Source organism: Bubalus bubalis, chromosome X (assembly GCF_019923935.1).
Source record: "Bubalus bubalis isolate 160015118507 breed Murrah chromosome X, NDDB_SH_1, whole genome shotgun sequence".
Taxonomy (NCBI): domain Eukaryota; kingdom Metazoa; phylum Chordata; class Mammalia; order Artiodactyla; family Bovidae; genus Bubalus; species Bubalus bubalis.
Genome location: NC_059181.1, coordinates 132,797,966 through 132,820,208, shown reverse-complemented (window position 1 = coordinate 132,820,208; position 22,243 = coordinate 132,797,966). Strand labels below are relative to the sequence as shown.

The following is a 22,243-nucleotide window of genomic DNA, read 5'->3' as shown; positions in this document are numbered from 1 at the left end:
TCAATAATGTAAATCCAGAGTGCATATTTTACTGTGTGGTACTAAAACGTTAATTCTTACTCTTCCTTTGGACATATGTCTTCCTTAGCACTGCATATCAATTCTGAATCAACTTTTCGCTGGAATTTATAGAAAATTAAAGGATATTTCAAAGGCAACTTCTATTCTCTCAAAAAAGGGAAGGCAGGATGAGAAGGAAAAGTATAAAGGTTGAATGGGAGCCTGAAGTCAGTTTCTTTGATATAAGTTTGAAAAGAAAAGCCATCTCTTTCTGAAGTGAAAAACAAAACCAAAACAGGAAACAACCACCTAGAGAATCCATTTCAAACTTTGGCAGCATCAAGAAAGCTCTGGCCTGCTACCTAGATTAGACATGATAGAAGTTTGCCTGCCTCACTAGTCTTTGAATAGCAATTCCTTTTGATGACTGTACTTGAGTTACTGAAAGCACAGGTAAGTGATAACAATAGATCAACTGGAACCCAAGAGGTGATGAGCAGAGATGAATGATTTTTAAAATACAGGGAAGCAATAGGAAAATCTTTCATTAAATAGACTATATATATTTCCCCTTCCCTGTCAACAAATAGCATTTCAAATTATTTGCCCTAGAGTCTCTGGCAAAATGTGCCTTACCCAGAAGGCTCCAACATGATAAACTGAAATATGTTTGAACAGCAATGTTATTTTGGGAATAAATGCTCTAAGATGCTTGGGGAATTGTTCATGTCATTGGATGTTTTTATGAGATTGGATTTTCCCCCAGACTTGTTGACTTGTAGTCTAAGGAAAATGAACCCTTTCTTTGGGGGATGTTGAGGCAAGAATGAGCTGTTAACATTTGGCGTGTATCTCTGTACACCAATGTACTGTTATGGTGAGAAGTGAACGTTGGTCTCTGAGTTGTCATTTCTTTTCTTTTCTTTTTTTAATTGCCTTACAATGTTGCGTTAGTTTCTACTGTACAGTAAAATGAATCAGCCACATATATACATATATATCCTCTCTTTTTTGGATTTCCTTCCCATTGAGGTCATCGCAGAGCACTGAGCAGAGTTCCCTAGCTGTACAGTAGGTTCTCATTAGTTATCTGTTTTCTACATAGTGGTGTATATATGCCAATCCCAATCACCCAATCCATCCCACCCTCCCTGGGCTGCCATTTCTCTTTCTGAGAAAATTACATTCAAAAGTCACTGAAAATGAAGCATTTATGCCTTAAATCCTACATCTATAAATACTGTTATGTTTGGGCCTTTTAGTTTTTCCTTATGTGAGATATTTCTGCCTTTAAGTAAATGACACATGTAGGTTCAAATATGTAAGTTGAATCAAAAACTAGAAGGAGCTATTCTAATTTGAAGAAACCCTACTTGGGGAAGGAAATTCATAGCAATAGCAGGTTCACTCCTCTTCTGTGGTCTTTTAGGGCTTCTGACCATCTCTCTCAAGCATAGAATTTTGGCTCCAAGTTCCTTTTTTGCTTGTCCTGGTATTTCCTATGCTAAGAGGCAGCTCTTTAAAGAGGGATAGTGTAAATTTCTACCAAATTGAACTAATGTTGTAAAAAATGGACCTGAGTTTAAACCAACCAACTAAACACCAAACAAGGGACCACTTAAAGTGATTAGAACCAGAAATAGAACTGCTAAGTTGCTTCAGTCATGTCTGACTCTCTGTGACCCTATGGACCATAGCCCGCCAGGCTCCTCTGTCCATGGGATTCTCCAGGCAAGAATACTGGAATGGGTTGCCATTTCCTTCTCCAAGGGATCTTCCCAACCCAGGGATCTAACATGAGTCTCTTATGTCCCCTGCATTGGCAGGCGGGTTTAATCACTGAACTTAAAGTTTGTAGCATTCTCTGAATTGAATACGAAACATGGAAATATCTCATTCAGTTTAATTCACTGACTCAAACAATGGCTTATTTTCATACTTTACTTCCTTAGAAAAAAATCATAAGGTATTCTTTAAAAATTAACACAATTGTAATAGAATTATAGTATATTTTCAGTCTAAAAATGACCTTAGAGGCTAATCTGACTGCCTCCTTTCTCAGATGACAAAATTTAGACCCAGAGAAAATGGACTAAAGCAAGTCTTGTGTAACATGGTGTTCTCTCAGTTCAGTCATCTTTCCAACACTGCAAGATGTTCCCTATGTAGTTAACTCTTTGGGGATTATAGCTTAAAGAGAACAATAATGAAGGATATTAAAAAAAATCATCAGTGATTTTCTCTTCCTCTTCATTAGTGTAAATAGCTAGGTTCGGAATCTGGCAAATTGGAGGAAGGGGCTCTGAGCTAGAAGCCAGTTGGAACTGGGGAGGGTTGTCCCAGACCCTCTGACTTTCAGAGAAAAGGTAACCCGATGAGAAATTTATCCATGGAATACCCTTCATTTAGTACCAATCTTGTGTTCTTTAGTTCCCAGTTTCCCACCAGTTTGCCCTCTTTAAGGCATTGACTTAGGCTTGGAAAAATCCTTATAGGTATGTAAGTCATCTGCTCCTGTTATCTGAGTCCACAGCTTTCTTGACAACTGGCCATTTTAAGTACATGCAGGGATGACATATTTCATGCTGTTCAGCCATCCTCATCACTCTCTTCTGAACATGCCCTATTTGGTCCATGGGTTTTTAAAGACAGGAAACCCATAGTTGAATACAATACTCTAAGGACTAGTTTGGGCAGCCCAAATTAGATCAAGAGTATCATATTTCTTGTCCTAAGGGTCTACGTTTCCATTCACATAGCCTATGCTCACATCAACCACATCATCCTGCCAACTCATTGTGCTTGTAGTCAACTAGAATCTAATCTCTATACACAGCACTGTTTTAAAGCCAATTTCTCCCACGATGTACTTATGTAGTATAGACAATTTTTAATGCAAATGCAAGATTTTATATATCTGTCTATGAAATTATAACATGTTATATTTGGCTCATAGTTCCATCCTGTCATGAATCTGGGGGGATCACAATTGTGTTATTCAACATGTTAGCTATTCTGAATAACTCCGTGTCATCATGACATGATCCTCTACATAGAAAACCCTAAAGACTCCACCAGAAAATTACTAGAACTAATCAATGACTATAGTAAAGTTGCAGGATATAAAATCAACACACAGAAATCCCTTGCATTCTTATACACTAATAATGAGAAAACAGAAAGAGAAATTAAGGAAACAATTCCATTCACCATTGCAACGGAAAGAATAAAATACTTAGGAATATATCTACCTAAAGAAACTAAAGACCTATATATAGAAAACTATAAAACACTGATGAAAGAAATCAAAGAGGACACTAACAGATGGAGAAATATACCATGTTCATGGATTGAAAGAATCAATATAGCAAAAATGAGTATACTACCCAAAGCAATTTATAGATTCAATGCAGTCCCTATCAAGCTACCAACAGTATTCTTCACAGAGCTAGAACAAATAATTTCACAATTTGTATGGAAATACAAAAAACCTCGAATAGCCAAAGCCATCTTGAAAAAGAAGAATGGAACTGGAGGAATCAACCTACCTGACTTCAGGCTCTACTACAAAGCCACAGTTATCAAGACAGTATGGTACTGGCACAAAGACAGAAATATAGATCAATGGAACAAAACAGAAAGCCCAGAGATAAAACCACGCACATATGGACACCTTATCTTTGACAAAGGAGGCAAGAATATACAATGGATTAAAGACAATCTCTTTAACAAGTGGTGCTGGGAAATCTGGTCAACCACTTGTACAAGAATGAAACTAGAACACTTTCTAACACCATACACAAAAATAAACTCAAAATGGATTAAAGATCTCAACATAAGACCAGAAACTATAAAACTCCTAGAGGAGAACATAGGCAAAACACTCTCTGACATACATCACAGCAGGATCCTCTATGACCCACCTCCCAGAATATTGGAAATAAAAGCAAAAATAAACAAATGGGACCTAATTAAAAGCTTCTGCACATCAAAGGAAACTATTAGCAAGGTGAAAAGACAGCCTTCAGAATGGGAGAGAATAATAGCAAATGAAGCAACTGACAAACAACTAATCTCAAAAATATACAAGCAACTCCTACAGCTCAACTCCAGAAAACTGAATGACCCAATCAAAAAATGGGCCAAAGAACTAAATAGACATTTCTCCAAAGAAGACATACAGATGGCTAACAAACACATGAAAAGATGCTCAACATCACTCATTATCAGAGAAATGCAAATCAAAACCACTATGAGGTACCATTTCACACCAGTCAGAATGGCTGCGATCCAAAAGTCTCCAAGTAATAAATGCTGGAGAGGGTGTGGAGAAAAGGGAACCCTCTTACACTGTTGGTGGGAATGCAAACTAGTACAGCCACTAGGGAGAACAGTGTGGCGATTCCTTAAAAAACTGGAAATAGAACTGCCTTATGATCCAGCAATCCCACTGCTGGGCATACACACTGAGGAAACCAGAAGGGAAAGAGACACGTGTACCCCACTGTTCATCGCAGCACTGTTTATAATAGCCAGGACATGGAAGCAAGCTAGATGTCCATCAGCAGATGAATGGATAAGCAAGCTGTGGTACATATACACAATGGAGTATTACTCAGCCATTAAAAAGAATACATTTGAATCAGTTCTAATGAGGTGGATGAAACTGGAGCCTATTATACAGAGTGAAGTAAGCCAGAAAGAAAAACACCAATACAGTATACTAACGCATATATATGGAATTTAGAAAGATGGTAACAATAACCCTATATGCGAGACAGCAAAAGAGACACTGATGTATAGAACAGTCTTATGGACTCTGTGGGAGAGGGAGAGGGTGGGAAGATTTGGGAGAATGGCATTGAAACATGTATAATATCATGTATGAAACGAGTTGCCAGTCTAGGTTCGATGCACGATACTAGATGCTTGGGGGTAGTGCACTGGGACGACCCAGAGGGATGGTATGGGGAGGGAGGAGGGAGGAGGGTTCAGGATGGGGAACACATGTATACCTGTGGTGGATTCATTTTGATATTTGGCAAAGCTAATACAATTTTGTAAAGTTTAAAAATAAAATAAAATTAAAAAAAAAAAAACAAACTACTTCCTCACCCATGGCATGGGTTAAAAAATTGTTAAATGGGATGCAGGTGAGGGGATTGCTAGACACAAATTAACCAAATTAAACCTTGATCTGGTTGTTTATTCATTAAGCATTAACTTAATTGGCACCATCGTTTGTCTCATGTGTTGTTTAAACTCAGCCAATGGTACATCATGAAAGACTTTGCAAAATGCTTTGCTGAATATGAAACACTTACATCTGTCTATTTCCCTGTTCTGTCAATTAGTCAGTCTGCTCAAAAGGAAAGTAGAGTTAGTCTGTTAAGACATATTCAGAGTTTATCTGCATTGACTACTGGTACTGGATGCATCCTAGCCTCAGAACTAAGTCAATAATCTCAGAAATCTTTTGCGAGAGCCAAGAAACATTCAGATCAGATCAGATCAGATCGGTCGCTCAGTCGTGTCCAACTCCTTGCGACCCCATGAATCGCAGCCCTCCAGGCCTCCCTGTCCATCACCAACTCCCGGAGTTCACTGAGATTCACGTCCATCGAGTCAGTGATGCCATCCAGCCATCTCATCCTCTGTCGTCCCCTTCTCCTCCTGCCCCCAATCCCTCCCAGCATCAGAGTCTTTTCCAATCAGTCAACTCTTTGCATGAAGTAATGGAGTTTCAGCTTAGCATCATTCCTTCCAAAGAAATCCCAGGGCTGAGCTCCTTCACAATGGACTGGTTGGATCTCCTTGCAGTCCAAGGGACTCTCAAGAGTCTTCTCCAACACCACAGTTCAAAAGCATCAATTCTTCGGCGCTCAGCCTTCTTCACAGTCCAACTCGCGCATCCATACATGACCACAGGAAAAACCTTAGCCTTGACTAGACGGACCTTTGTTGGCAAAGTAATGTCTCTGATTTTGAATATGCTATCTAGGTTGGTCATAACTTTCCTTCCAAAGAGTAAGCATCTTTTAATTTCATGGCTTCAGTCACCATCTGTAGTGATTTTGGAGCCCAGAAAAATAAAGTCTGACACTGTTTCCCCATCTATTTCCCATGAAGTGGTGGGACTGGATGCCATGATCTTCGTTTTCTGAATGTTGAGCTTTAAGCCAACTTTTTCACTCTCCACTTTCACTTTCATCAAGAGGCTTTTGAGTTCCTCTTCACTTTCTGCCGTAAGGGTGGTGTCATCTGCATATCTGAGGTTATTGATATTTCTCCCGGCAATCTTGATTCCAGCTTGTGTTTCTTCCAGTCCAGCGTTTCTCATGATGTACTCTGCATAGAAGTTAAATAAGCAGGGTGACAATATACAGCCTTGACGAACTCCTTTTCCTATTTGGAACCAGTCTGTTGTTCCATGTCCAGTTCTAACTGTTGCTTCCTGACCTGCATACAGATTTCTCAAGAGGCATGTCAGGTGGTCTGGTATTCCCATCTCTTTCTGAATTTTCCACAGTTTATTGTGATCCACACAGCCAAAGGCTTTGGCATAGTCAATAAAGCAGAAATAGACATTTTTCTGGAACTCTCCTGCTTTTTCCACGATCCATTGGATATTGGAAATTTGATCTCTGGTTCCTCTGCCTTTTGTAAAACCAGCTTGAACATCTGGAAGTTCACGGTTCACATATTGCTGAAGCCTGGCTTGGAGAATTTTGAGCATTACTTTACTAGTGTGTGAGATGAGTACAATTGTGAGGTAGTTTGAGCATTCTTTGGCATTGCCTTTCTTTGGGATTGGAATGAAAACTGACCTTTTCCAGTCCTGTGGACACTGCTGAGTTTTCCAAATTTGCTGGCATATTGAGTGCAGCATTTTCTCAGCATCATCTTGCAGGATTTGAAGTAGTTCAACTGGAATTCCGTCACCTCCACTAGCTTTGTTCATAGTGATGCTTTCTAAGACCCACTTGACTTCACATTCCAGGATGTCTGGCTCTAGGTCAGTGATCACACCATCATGATTAACTGGGTCGTGAAGATCTTTTTTGTCCAGTTCTTCTAAGTGCTTTTATTAATAATACTTCTTTCTCATGAATCCTGGGCTTCAGTTTATTCTTATTAATGATTCTGTTATTCTTTTTAGTTCAAAAATAAATCTCTTTGACAGAAAAGAGATACAAAATAGGGGTTATCAACTTATTGATTCCAGGATTGGTTTGACAACTATCATCATATTCATATTCACTCATTTTTTTTATCATGCCCTGGAGAGATCTTAAAAACCCTCCACCCCTGAATTTTTTGGCCTCCATGTCTTTCCTAAGTTATATTAGCTTAAGCTAGTCACACCCTGTTCTTTACTATATGCTATTATTTTCATAATTTAGCATCACCTTTAAAAAATTCTGACTTTGTGAAAAATTCCCCAGTGGTAGCCATATCTTTGGAGAAGGCAATGGCACCCCACTCCAGTCTCTTCCCTGGAAAATCCCATGGATGGAGGAGCCTGGTGGGCTTCAGTCCATGGGGTCACGAAGAGTCGGACATGACTGAGTGACTTCACTTTCAGTTTTCACTTTCATGCATTGGAGAAGGAAACGGCAGCCCACTCCAGTGTTCTTGCCTGGAGAATCCCAGGGACAGATGAGCCTGATGGGCTGCCGTCTGTGGGATCACACAGAGTCAGACATGACTGAAGTGACTTAGCAGTAGCAGTAGCAGCCATATTTTAATCTGAAGGAAATTTGCCTTTTACCTCCTGTCAGTAGTACTAAGATGATGGTGATGAAGGTTATGAAAATGACAATGACAACAACAAAAGTATTATAGGAGCTGAGAGCTATTAGGCACTTACCAGGTGCCAAGAACTATTCTTAGTTCATTCAGACTGCTATAACAAAGTACCATAGACAGATGGCTTATAAGCAGCAGGAATGTATTTCTCACAGGTCTGGAGGCTGGGAAGTCCAATATCAAGGTGCCAGCTGACTCAGGTCCTGGTAAGGCCCCCTTCTTGCTGTGTCCTCACATGGTGAAAAGGGCAAGAGAGGTCTCTGGGGTTTCTTTTATAAGGGTACTAGTCCCATTTATGAGGATTCCACCCAAATGACTTAATCTCCTCCCGAAGACCTCACCTCCTAACATGGTCCCATTGGGATCAAGATTGCAACATGAGTTTTGTGAGGGTGTGAACTTTCAGTTCATAACATATGTGTGTATATGTGTATGTGCACTCAGTTGCTCAGTCATGTCTGACTTGTTGCAACCCCATGGACTGTAGCCTGCCAGGCTCCTCTGTTCATGGGATTTCCCAGGCAAGAATACTGGAGTGGGTTGCTATTTGCTACTCCAAGGGATCTTCCTGACCCAAGAATTGAACACATATCGCTTACATCTCCTGCATTGGCAGGAGAGTTCTTAACCACTAGTGCCAACTGGGAAGCCCCTCATAACATATTCCTGGATTAATTCTTAATTTCTACAACCCTTTGAGATAAATTCTATCATCTGCATTTCACATATGAGCAATATGATGGCATAGAGAGGTTGAGTACCTTTCCCCAGATCCTATAGTTAGTACGTCTCAGAGCTGAAAGCCCAACATTCGGATTCCATAGCCTGGGATCTAAACCTTTACTGCTTGAGAACACAGGTCAGACAGACACTGAAAGGCTGAATTGTCAAAGGAATTATGATGCAGTCTCAGAATATCTTATAGGCGAACTTGTGGGGTGTACAGAATTAGTTTTGGCATGCCTCATCTCCTCTTCTACACATGTAACTACCCTACAGCTTCTCGTTGCCAACCTCTAGGTTTTCTCCACTTGGAAGCTATCCTTAGATCTTCAGCTAAATTATAAAATTCTGGAGAGTATGGTTTATGTTTCCCACATACTGTAGCCAAGCACAATGTTAAATATGGGGTGTATGTGAAATCCTTGTGGAATTATATAAGTGACAAACTTTGGAACTCATTGTTTAAAAAAATATAATGGGTTGTGTTCTAGAAGAGGTATGTGTGCATGTGCACATTTAGGAGCTCAAACGCATCCTCAAGTGAGCTCTGAGTACTGAAGGGAAACACAATATTTGGCATAGAGCAGTGCTCAGTGACTGTCTGCTAAATGAATAAATGAATGAGTCAGAGAGGCAGAGAGTTTCCTTGAATTAAGATCAATATCAGCACGCCCCCATCCCGGCCTTATTTCTGCAAAATTATATACTCTTTTGAGCCATTAACTAATGATGCAGTGTGCTAAAATCTTTTATTCAGGTCTGAGTCATAGTAATTATGCTAGCAGTTTACTATACTATTTCATTACAAGTTCAATTAAAAATGTGAGTGTGTATCTGTATGGGATGTGTGTTTGTATATATAATCTCCAAAGACAGATAAGAATATTATGTGTTTTTTGTTTGAGTAAACAGATCAACTTGTAGTCTCTTTCAGCTAGGTGAATACAGTTTATTATCTTAGTATCTGGGTAAATCTTGAGGTGCAAATTGACTCAGACCTATTCAAATTTAATATCAGACTTTAGACAAATCCTTTCATAGCAAAAAATAAATGGAGAACATATGATGGCTTAGGTCTTTTATATATAATTATATGGTTCCCAGAGGGGAATTATAATTGAATTATAAGCTGCCTCATGAGTATTCTAGCCAGTGTTTAGAGAACCGCGAAGCAGAGCTGAGCAATTTTTTTTTTCACCAGCTAGAATGAGAACAAGACACCCTATAATTCAATTATAACTAGCCTCCAGAAACCATATAATCATATTATAAAGTAGTTTGGGGAAACGGCATGTTTTTCCAAACGTTGTATATGTTTAAATGATAATTTGATAATTCTACTTTCCCTCTCACCTTTCCTAAGCACACAGGTATGGGGACACCTTCTGTGACCTTATTCTCATGTACTTCAAAAATTTTCTTGAAATAAATTATCATCCTGGGAAGGCCTTAGCTTACTGTTCTTTGATTTTAGGACATGCCACTTAAACTCTTTGGTCCCAAATTTTCTCAACCATAAAAAAAATAGGATTCAATTTAGATGATATTTAAAATACTTTCCAACATAAACATTCACTGGGTCTAACATTAGTCATAGTTCTTCAAAGTAGAAGACCAATAGGATGGATTGATTGATCTATGATATAAATATATGTTATATATATATATATATATATATATATGAATTGCATTGGCCAAAATGTTCATTAGGATTTTTCTGTAAGATATTATGAGAAACCTGACTGAACTATTTGGCCAACCCAACATGAAGTGAGATAGAGAGAGAGAGAAAGCAACTACACGAGTGAGGGAGGAGTTTAAGACTTGGCTCACATAATTGTGGGAGCTGGCAAAGTCTGCAGGTTAGACTGGCCGGCTGGAGACCCAGGGTGTTGCAGGAAGTCTGTGAGCAAAATTCCTTATTCCTCACAGTACGAGTCATTTCTCTTAGGTCTTCAACTTGTTGGATGAGACATTTATATTATGGAAGATAATCTGCTTTACTCAAAGTCTACTGATTTAGATGTTAACCACATCCACAAAATATACTTCCACAACAACATCTAGACTGGTGTTTGACCAATAAGTGAGTACTATGGCCTAGCCAAGTTTACACATAAAATTAACCATCCTAAGTCTGTATAGCAAGATAGTTTTGCACTGTTCAGGCTCTGCTTCTTCAGATTGTAGATTATCTTTTAGGAACTTGAATGTAAATTGGGAAGGTGAAACTTTAGCTCTGAAGCTTTGTTATAATTCAACATTGTCATGAATATAATATATGAAAGTAGATATTTTTATTTCTAACAAACTGACCCATATGCCTTCATAAAAGGAAAACCATGTGTTTAAATCTGTTTCCTATTGAAGACTTCCTCAAATTTTCTATTCTATAAGTAACTGATCGGAGAAGGCAATGGCACCCCACTCCAGTACTCTTGCCTGGAAAATCCCATGGACAGAGGAGCCTGGTAGGCTACAGTCCATGGGGTCACGAAGATTCGGATATGACTGAGCAACTTCACTTTCACTTTTCACTTTCATGCATTGGAGAAGGAAATGGCAACCCACTCCAGTGTTCTTGCCTGGAGAATCCCAGGGACGGGGGAGCCTGGTGGGCTGCCATCCATTGTGTCGCACAGAGTCAGACACGACTGAAGCGACTTAGCAACAGTAACTGATGGCACAATAACTCTCCATAGAAAACCCACCCTATCTACTTTTCCACTGTCTTATGGAGGTTTCCTCTGAGTGACTATAGTTCTGCTGGCTATATTAATTTTTAGTATTTGAACTAGTTTTTATTTAAAAGTAATTCATACACATGTACATTAGTGCTAATAGCAGCACTATTCTTGATAGTTAAAAAGTAGAAACAACACGGATGTCCATCAAGTGCTCAATAGATAAACAAAATGTGGTATATACATACCATGGTACCCAACAAATTATGGAAGATTCTTCCAGAGGTGGGAATACCAGACCACTTTACCTGTCTCCTGAGAAACCTGTATGCAGACCAAGAAACAACACTTAGAACCAGATATGGAACAATGGACTGGTTCAAAATTGGGAAAGGAGTATGACAAGGCTGTGTATTGTCACTCTGCTTATTTAAATTATAAGCAGAGAACATCATGTGAAATGCCAGGCTGGTTGAAGCACAAGTTGAATCAAGATTGCCAGGAGATATATCAGCAACCTCAGATATGCAGATGATACCACTCTAATGACAGAAAGTGAAGAGGAACTAAAAAGCCTCTTGATGAAGCTGAAAGAGGAGAGTGAAAAAGCTGGTTTAAAACTCAACATTCAAAAAACTAGATCATTGCATCTAGTCCCATCATCACTTCATGGCAAACAGATGGGGAAAAAGTGGAACTAGGGACAGATTTTATTTTCTTTGGCTCCAAAATCACTGTGGATGGTGACTGCAGCCCTGAAATAAAAAGACACTTGTTCCTTGGAAGAAAAGCTATGACAAACCTAGACAGTGTATTAAAAAGCAGAGACATCACTGCCGACAAAGGTCTGTCTAGTCAAAGCTATGGTTTTTCCAGTAGTCAAGTATGGATGTGAAAGATGGACCATAAGGAAGGCTGAGTGCCGAAGAATTGATGCTTTTGAATTTTGGTGCTAAAGAAGACCATGGGATATTATTCAGCCATAAAGGAGAGTTCAATTCTGATTCATGGAAAATCAAGGGACTCACCTCTAGACTCATTTCCTATCATAACCACTGTTAATGTCTTATTTTATCCCTTCATTTTTCACTCAAGCATGTTTTAAAACTTTCTGTATCAGCTCATGTACAGCTTTCACATTCTTTCTCCGTTATGTGGATACATCAGAATCTTTTTAAATATATCCCTCCTGTGGAATTCTTTGTTCTTTCCAGTTTTTCAAAAATGCCACATAGACATTCTATCATATCTGTTCACAAAACAGTACAAAAATATATCTGTAGGATAAATTCTTAGACATGAAATTGTCTAGATAAAGGGAATGTGCATTTGAGATTTTGATAAGTATTGATTACTTTCTTGTCCTATACAATAGTTGAACCAATTTAGACTCCCAATGACAGGACTTCAGAGCACTTATTTCTACTAAGTTAACACTAGATATTAGCAAACTTGTTAATCTTTGCCAATATGACAAGTAAAAAAAAACAAAAAAAAAACCTTTTTCTCATTTCAGTTTGTAATTATGAAGAAAGTTCAACATCTTATATTTTGTTATATGTATTTTTTCTTGTGAATTTTCTGTATGCTTTGTTCACATTTCTATTGGGCTAATTGGTCTTTTTATTATTGATTTGTAAGTGCTCTCAAACATTAAGGAAATTATCCCCTTGTCTGTCTTAAATACTGTCAAGATTCCCCATTTTTTCATTTGTCTCAATTGTCTGTCTATGATACTTTTTGGATATGTACTTCTTTAAAGTGTTTGCTTTGCTGCCTTCAAATAGATTGGAATGAACAATAGAAAATATTGTCCAAACTGAAATCACACCGTTTTGTGACTTATTTTTTTTAATGAGACCATGAAGTCCCCTCTGGAGGAAACCTTCAAATTGCAAGTGTTATCAGTACTCCACTTTACGGACCCTTGTCCTCAGAGACATCAGATATTCCTTAATTCTCATCCTGAAGTTTGCTTTTAGATAAGGGTATTTTTTGGTTGTTTATTTTTTAACTGGGCACAGATTGATCAATAAAAACATGATAACATTGAACAGATTTCAGACCTTTTTTTCCTTTGCCAGGGCATTCTCACTTCACTCAATATGACAGCTGCCACAGTGCTTACATTATTTGCTAATTAAACTCTATTCCTCTTTTCTCATATACCACATAAGAGTCTTTACAACACACAATTTTATAATAGAGACAAAGAGACACATAAAATGGTTTAAACTAGAAAAATACAATTAAAAACCCAGAAGACCTGACAATAGAGTATAAGCTAAGGGTTGAAAAGAGTCATACACGACTGAGCGACTTTCACTTTGCCCCTACTCTGGAACCTCCCCAACCCTTCAGGCACATACCACTGAAAGCACAAGTTTTCCTTATATGTAACGCTTTTCTTGAGATTTGCTCTGGGAATACAAGTGGGTGGATATGTGTGTGCACTATATCATCTTGCAAGAATATCTGCATGCAAATGAATATGATTCTCTTAGAATAATCATCTCAGGCTATACACTAACTCTAGTGCCTTAAGTGCTAACAATTTTCTTAGGGTTTCTTTCTGACTACTGCTTTTAGACCTTGGGAATTATCATGAAATGTACTCACTGGTGGCACTTGTTTTCTTTGAAGATGGAGTTGATTTAGGGGGAATAAGCAAATGCTATTTGGAGTCAAGTTTGTTGAATATAGGTGTTCAAAATATATAGTATGACCTGTGATCAAAAACTCTAGAATAGTAAGGCTGATTTTTTCAGTTGCTCATAAACAGACACAAAAGATACTAATCACTGAGGAATTCTAGAAGTGTTCTGAGTAATGACAACATTGTATGTTTATAGCATCACACGGTGACAGAATCAATGATGGAGCCAAGGCTCATTTGGACCGTGCTGGTTTTTGGATGTCAGAGTTCTACTTTTAAAATTTGCCTTAGTTCCCCTGCTAAGGAGCCCAAGAAGCCTCATTCTAGGTCAGCAGTGCTGACAGTAGCCCTAAGGGGATAATGACAATTGCAGAGGTGAGGAAGAGCCCCCTGAATTTTTTTGGCAGTCTTTAATAATCCGTTGTATAATGACTATTTTTTAAAAAAAGAAATCTATTTTTAAAAGAATGCCTGATTATAGTCTGTTTCTGACACAGATATGTTGTTTTAGTTTGGCTTAAATTCATCTCATCTCTTCAGAGACGTAAGATATACATCTTGTGACATTCTCAATTATCATTCACATTGAGATACTTCAAAAAACTTTTCAAAAGCTGTCACTTAATGAAATCATTATTATGTCCTAATGTTCAAGAGTTTTTTTGCTTAAGGACAACTTCTATTTTCATTGACTTTGATAGCCATTATAGAAGCTTAAGATTTAAATTGATAAAGGGCACAATAATAATTTATGGTCAATCTTTCCTAGTTTAAGTAAGTTTGGGGCATGATAACTGCTTTCGTTTTTCATTCTGCAACATGTACAGAGGCTGGATGCAATAGAACTAGGAAAAACAGTGCACTGCAATTATAAAGAGAATTTTTGGTGCTATATGTGAGGCATGAAAGAAAGTAATTACAAAAACCATTCATAAGAAGTAAATCCTGCTTTCTAAATATGGTATGGTAGATAGGAGGAGGCCAGAGATTTGGATTATTAATAAGAGCCCTGATTTTCAAAATGAAGAATAGTCCTCTACATTTTATGCACATTTCCTTCAATATATATATATTTTTTTTTCAGATGAAATGTGATGAGACAATCCTATGTTGATTAACTATTTTAACTATGTAACTGTTCAAGTTTACATATAATGAAGTCCTTGTCAGGCAATCCCAGTTCTTGTTAAATACAAACTTCATGTTCCTTCTCACTAGTTTTCTCCTTTTTGGAACACGGCCCTTCACTGCAACTGAATGGATAAAATCTGGGTAGAATAGTCTTCCAAAGGCTTTATAGAATTTATGTTAATGAGATATCATTCCTTCATTTAAAAAGCATATGTTGAATATCCACTATGTGCTCGTCACTGTGGTAGGTGCTGGAAATATGGGAATGAAGATGGCATATGCCCTTGAGGAACTCCTAGTCTGAGGACAGATGTTGGAATAAGGGGGAAATTTGATAATCAGGGCGGTAAAGTATAAAAGGTGCCCAGAAAGAAGTATCTTTATACCTTTATACCAAAGGCTTTCTCAATCTCTTCTTCCATTAAATTAATAAAAGGCAAATCTGATTTCAAGTCCCAGCCCTGCCACTTGGTATCTGCAAAACCTGGTACAAGTGCTCCAAATTCTTTGATTCTCTGTTTTCTCTTTGTGAAACTGAGGTAATAATAACCTCACAGAATTTGGGTGCCTTATAATTTATGCATATAGTGTGACTAGTCTTTTGTAAACAGTCAATAAATGGCAGGTAGGATCATGATTATTTATATATACTTTGTTTATGTAGATTGCAGTTGTGTGGCTTAGGCTTTTTTTTTCATTTTTGCAAACATGATTGATATTTACAATTTGAGAAGATTTTTATTATTACAAATGATAAAAGATGCAAGAGATGTGGGTTCAACCCTTGGATTGGGAAGATTCCCTGGAGGAGGAAATGGCAACCCACTCCAGTATTCTTGTCTGAAAAGTCCTGTGGACTGAAGCGCCTGGCTGGCTACAACCACTCACATAGCACATTTCCCCAAAGTCTTACAAGTGCTTGTAGATCACAGTAAACATGCTTTTATGGTAGCAGTAAACGTGCTTTTTATCACAGTAAACACACAAAAAGATGCATTTTGTATCTGTTCAGCATGGCATGCATATTACACTTGCCTTAAACACAATAATTTCATTTGCCGCTTTATTCCTGTCTCACATATTTTGCCTTCAAACTTCCCTTTTAAGAGTCATGCTAAGAACTGTGCAAAAAAACGTTACCCTCCCTTCATCCACATGTCTGCTTTCTAGTCTCTGATATCTTCCCTGTCAAATTGAAAACTTAAAATTGGGCTCAGTTTAGGACACGAAAAACCTGAAATAAAGAAACAAAAATATTTCATCCTGACTTAATGGCAGAAACTTATATAGGCTGTTTTCCTCTCTGTCCTTTATGTTGCTAGTTTCAAGCTTTCTCTGCTTAATGTTGAAACATTCAGCCATTGGGAAAAAATCAGCCAAATTAGTTGGCAATTTATAGATAGATTATTTTTTAACTGACTGCACTTCTTGAGTTTTTTCACTTTATGATATGTTGGTACAGACTTAAATGTATCTTTCAAATGAGAGATAATATTTGCATTGGAGTAGGAGTGTCAACTTAATCACATTTGTTTTGTTAACTGACGATTAAGCCTAAATTCATTTTTAGTTTATTGCTGATTAAAAGTTCAATAAGTAATTTTACTTCCTTAGTAAATTCAATAAAGGGGTGAATAGCACATATGTGTGTATTAAGGAATATGTGTCATGTGCCAGCTGTTGTGAAACATACTGAGGAAGCAGGTAAGATGGTATCTCCTTCCCTTATCTTGAAGAAGAGTCACAGTGTAAATAGAGACCTACTGTAGAAACTTGGTGAGTGCTATGATAGAAATATGAACAGATAAGAGTTATCTTATCTGTTATCTTATCTGGGCAGTTATCTTTTCAATAACTATCATTCATTCATTTAAGAATTATTTCTTGAGCACCTACTATATGCTAGTTACTATGCAAAGCTTTAGGTATTTAGCAATGGAATACACACTCCCAGTCTTTGTTTTATGGAATTAATAATTGAGATAGCTATAAAAATAGCTGTAAAATTAAAATTGTAACCAGTATGCTGAAGGATGATTACCAAATGGTATAAAAATATATCAAGGAGGACTTCACTGGTAGTCCAGTATATAGATGCACACTGTATATCAGGGGCCTTAAACTCATTTGGTGGGCAAGGAAAGCTTCCCTAAGCAAGTGACATTGCAGCTGATAGGTGGAAGAAAAAGCAGGAATGATCAATGCAAAGAAAAGACAATTTGTCACATTAGGACAGTGGTTCTCAACTGGGGATGACTTTTCCCTCCAGAGAACATTTGGATATTCATGGAGATGTATTTGATTGTCACAACTTGGAGGTTAGATGCTACTTAGCATCTGGTGCACAGAGGCCAAGGATGCTGCTAAACATACAAGGTACAGGGCAACTCCCTGCCCCAACAAAGAATTATTCAGTCAATAGTGATGAGATTGGGCTTCCCTGGTGGCTCAGTGATAAAGAATCTGCATGCCAATGCAGGACACTTGGGCTCAATCCCTTATCTGGGAAGATCCCACATGCCTGATCCAGGAAGATCCCACATGCCACAGAGCACCTAGGCCACAACTATTGAGCCCATGTGCTACAAACTTTGAAGCCCGTGTGCCCTAGAACCCGTGCTCTGCAACGAGACAAGCCACCACAGTGAGAAGCCCGCACACCCACAACTAGAGAGGAGCTCCCACTCACACCAACTAGAGGAAAGGCCATGCAGCAATTAAGACCCTGCATGGACAAAAATAAATAAATAAAATTATTCATAAAAATAGTGATGAGGTTGAGAAACCCTGCCTTAGATTAAAAGAAGGGAAGATCAGTGTACTGTGGAAAAGTACAGAAATAGTACAAAAGAAACCTGAGTTCAGTTCAGCAAACTTTATTGAGTATTTATTGTGTACTAGGTATGAGGGTGAAAGATATCATTCCTCTCTTTAATGAGCTTAATCTACTAGGGAAAACACAGTAATAGTTTTTAATAGTACCGATGATATAAATAGTTATACAGTGCATAGGACTCAGTGAGAAGGGGTACCTAACACATTTTGAAGAGGTCAAGAAAAGCTTCCTGACAGATAAGATACTCCAATAGATTTTAAATTGTGAATAGGAATTAATCTTCCAGAAACCTCTGGAATCACAGATGTGAGAGAATTAGAAAGTGGACTACAAAAAGTAAACATGGACTAGGCAGCCAAAATTCAGGCTTAGGAGGCAATGGCACCCTACTCCAGTACTCTTGCCTGGAGAATCCCATGGGCGGAGGAGCCTGGTCGCTAGGAGTTGGACATGACTGAGCGACTTCACTTTCACTTTTCACTTTCATGCATTGGAGAAGGAAATGGCAACCCACTCCAGTATTCTTGCCTGGAGAATCCCACGGACAGAGGAGCCTGTTGGGCTGCTGTCTGTGGGGTCACACAGAGTCGGACATGACCGACGCGACTTAGCAGTAGCAGGAACACAAGACAAGCATAGGGCATTCCCTAAACCTAGCAAGCAGGTTTATCCCAGTGGGTCCTGAAACAATACAAATGGAGCCTTGGGCCTGTGACCTGACTGCCTTCTTTGCCATCCGCAGCTCTGTGTAGACAGTTTGGGAGAGGAATTGTGGAGCCTGCGAGGTCTGGATGGAAGGGAAGATGAGGCTTGGTGTGGGCATGCCTGCCTGGCTCTGCAACATCCTCATTCTGTGAGCAGAACAGCATCGAAGGTCCTCTGAGGTTCAGGGCAGGGATGTCAGCAGCTAGAAAACCCAGAAAGTACAACTAGAGACTTGGAGTCAGTTAAGTAGTTACAAGTCAGGGCACAGAAAACACAGATTACATTAGGTAATAGATATACTCTGGACTTAAGATAGCTTCAGGAGAGTAAGCATGAGACACTGTTAACAAGGACATCTTCATCCTGAGGCCCCAACCTCTCAAAGAACGTCTCAACCAGAAGCTTTTGTGTATTTCCTGCTAGTAAAGGAGTCAATACAAAAGTATTGCAGATAAGTGGATATTTCTTCAAAATAATTCAAAATTTGGAGTATGTAATGTTCATTCTTCTGAAGTTCCTTTTTTATGTTCAGAATTGCACCTAGAGATGGTATAGACCGTTTAGTTGATTGTATCTTGACCCTTGTGCCCGTGTTGTAAATTCTGATGCTAATTTAATTAATTTAGTTACCTCATTGTTGAGCTATGGATTTTTTTTTTTTTACAGCTAAAGAGGTCTTTAGAGCTCCTATAGTCTAGTGGGGTTCAAATTTTTACCTTTTATTTTTAAGCAACAGAAACTCCTGTTTTTGAGACAGCATAGCCTAGTGCTCAGGGGCTTCCCAGGTGGTTCAGCAGTAAAGAATCTGCCTGCCAGTGCAGGAGCCGCAGGAGACATGGGTTTGATCCCTGGGTTGGGAAGATCCCTTGGAGAAGGAAATGGCAACCCACTCCTATATTCTTGCCTGGGGAATCCCATGGACAGAGGAGCCTAGCAGGCTACAGTCCATGGGGTCACAAAGAGTTGGACACAACTTAGCAACTAAAGAACAACAACAACAAGCACAGTGGTGAACAGTGTGGATGGTGGAGCCAGACTGCCTAGGTTCAAATTTGCATCTTTTATTTACTGACTCCAAAAACGTGGGCAAGATCCTTAGTTTCTCTGTGTCTCAATTCTCTCATTTAAAAAAAAATGGAGAGCATGTGAAAATTAAATCAGCTAGTGCATTAAAAGGCACGTAGAACACTTCTTGGTACCAAGAAAGTTCTAATAATCTTTTATAGACCCTAAACCTATACAGTGGACAAAACAAAACCATTCTGGGTGAATGGGAGAGGGTAACAGCGCTGCTGCTTGGCCACACTCCATCCTACTGCAGCTGCCAATGGGGATCCATTCTTTTTTCCTTCCAGTAGAGGCAGCCTAGAGAGACTTTGAAAACCTGGAAATAATTTGAAAACCACCAGTCAAAGCCAGTCACCTGATTTTGCAAATGAGAAAATTGCTTTAGTATATTAACCCACTTAATCCTCACAGAAGTTCCCATTTGGAAAAGTTCAATAACTTGCTCAAGGTCATGCTGCTAGTAAACAGCAGAATGGAATTTGAACCTGTGAAGAAAGACTAGTCATATAATATAGATATTTTTACAGTTTGGCTTCCACACCTACCATCTTCCCCAAAGAGGACTTTGTCAGTCATAGATTAGATATTTGATTTTGGAGTCATCTCAAGCTTCCCAGCTGGCTCAGTGGTAAAGAATCTGCCTGCCACTGCAGGAGCCACAGGAGACACAGGTTCAGTTCCTGGGTGAGGAAGATTCACTGGAGGAGGAAATGACAAACCCAGTCCAGTATTCTTGCCTTGAAAATTCCATGGACAGGGAGCCTGGTGGCTATAGTCCATGGAGTCTCAGAGTCGAACGTGACTAAGTGACTGAGCACGAAAACAACTTTGTTTAATCTCAATCAAATTAGAGCATAGTAAATTTTCAATCACTATTATTTTTCTTCCCTCCATTTTCAGTCAAGTTCTACTTTTTTTTAAAATAATAGCAACTATCATGTCAACTGATACATTCAGTTCAATTTAGTTCAGTCCCTCAGTCGTATCTGACTCTTTGCAACCCCATGGACTGCAGCAGACCAGGCTTCCCTGTCCATCACCAACACCCAGAGCTTGTTCAAACTCATGTTCATCCAGTCGGTGATGCCATCCAACCATCTTGTCCTCTGTCATCCCCTTCTCCTGCCTTCAGTCTTTCCCAGCATCAGGGTCTTTTCTAATGAGTCAGTACTTTGCATTAGGTGGCCAAAGTATTGGAGCTTTTCTACTACCTTGCTGTTGCTCCTGCTGCTGCTAAGTCCCTTCAGTCATGTCTGACTCTGTGCGACCCCATAGAGGGCAGCCCACCAGGCTCCGCCATCTCAGGGATTCTCCTGGCAAGAACACTGGAGTGGGTTGCCATTTCCTTCTCCAATGCATGAAAGTGAAAAGTGAAAGTGAAGTCGCTCAGCCGTGTCCGACTCTTAGCGAACCCATGGACTGCAGCCTACCAGGCTCCTCCATCCATGGGATTTTCCAGGCAAGAGTACTGGAGTGGGGTGCCATTGCCTTCTCCCTTCTACTACCTTAGAGTTTATTTAATTAAATTTGTGCCACTTTAGGAAAATAGCTTGGGCGAACAACCATTTCTGTGCTTGTGTTTTCTGTTGGCAAAGCCTGAAACACCCATGTTCTACTCATAAGAGTACTTGGTACTGGTGAGCAGCAGAGTGAGAATTGTGTTATCTGTTTTATTTATATATTTATTTTTTTAATTTTATTTTATTTTTAAACTTTACATAACTGTATTAGTTTTTCCAAATATCAAAATGAATCTGCCACAGGTATACATGTGTTCCCCATCCTGAACCCTCCTCCCTCCTCCCTCCCCATACCATCCCTCTGGGTCGTCCCAGTGCACCAGCCCCAAGCATCCAGTATCGTGCATCGAACCTGGACTGGCAACTCATTTCATACATGATATTTTACATGTTTCAATGCCATTCTCCCAAATCTTCCCACCCTCTCCCTCTCCCACAGAGTCCATAAGACTGTTCTATACATCAGTGTCTCTTTTGCTGTCTCGTACACAGGGTTATTGTTACCATCTTTCTAAATTCCATATATATGCGTTAGTATACTGTATTGGTGTTTTTCTTTCTGGCTTACTTCACTCTGTATAATAGGCTCCAGTTTCATCCACCTCATTAGAACTGATTCAAATGTATTCTTTTTAATGGCTGAATAATACTCCATTGTGTATATGTACCACAGCTTGCTTATCCATTCATCTGCTGATGGACATCTAGGTTGCTTCCATGTCCTGGCTATTATAAACAGTGCTGCGATGAACATTGGGGTACTCGTGTCTCTTTCCCTTCTGGTTTCCTCAGTGTGTATGCCCAGCAGTGGGATTGCTGGATCATAAGGCAGGTCTGTTTCCAGTTTTTTAAGGAATCGCCACACTGTTCTCCATAGTGGCTGTACTAGTTTGCATTCCCACCAACAGTGTAAGAGGGTTCCCTTTTCTCCACACCCTCTCCAGCATTTATTACTTGGAGACTTTTGGATCGCAGCCATTCTGACTGGTGTGAAATGGTACCTCATAGTGGTTTTGATTTGCATTTCTCTGATAATGAGTGATGTTGAGCATCTTTTCATGTGTTTGTTAGCCATCTGTATGTCTTCTTTGGAGAAATGTCTATTTAGTTC

The 22,243-nt window shown here is 39.0% G+C and overlaps 1 protein-coding gene across 9 annotated transcripts in view; it reads left to right on the top strand.

Moving 5' to 3' along the window:
* Positions 1-22,243, top strand: part of TENM1 (teneurin transmembrane protein 1) — a 918,261-nt gene that overhangs the window by 162,264 nt on the left and 733,754 nt on the right. The gene's annotated exons all lie outside the window — the stretch shown is intronic.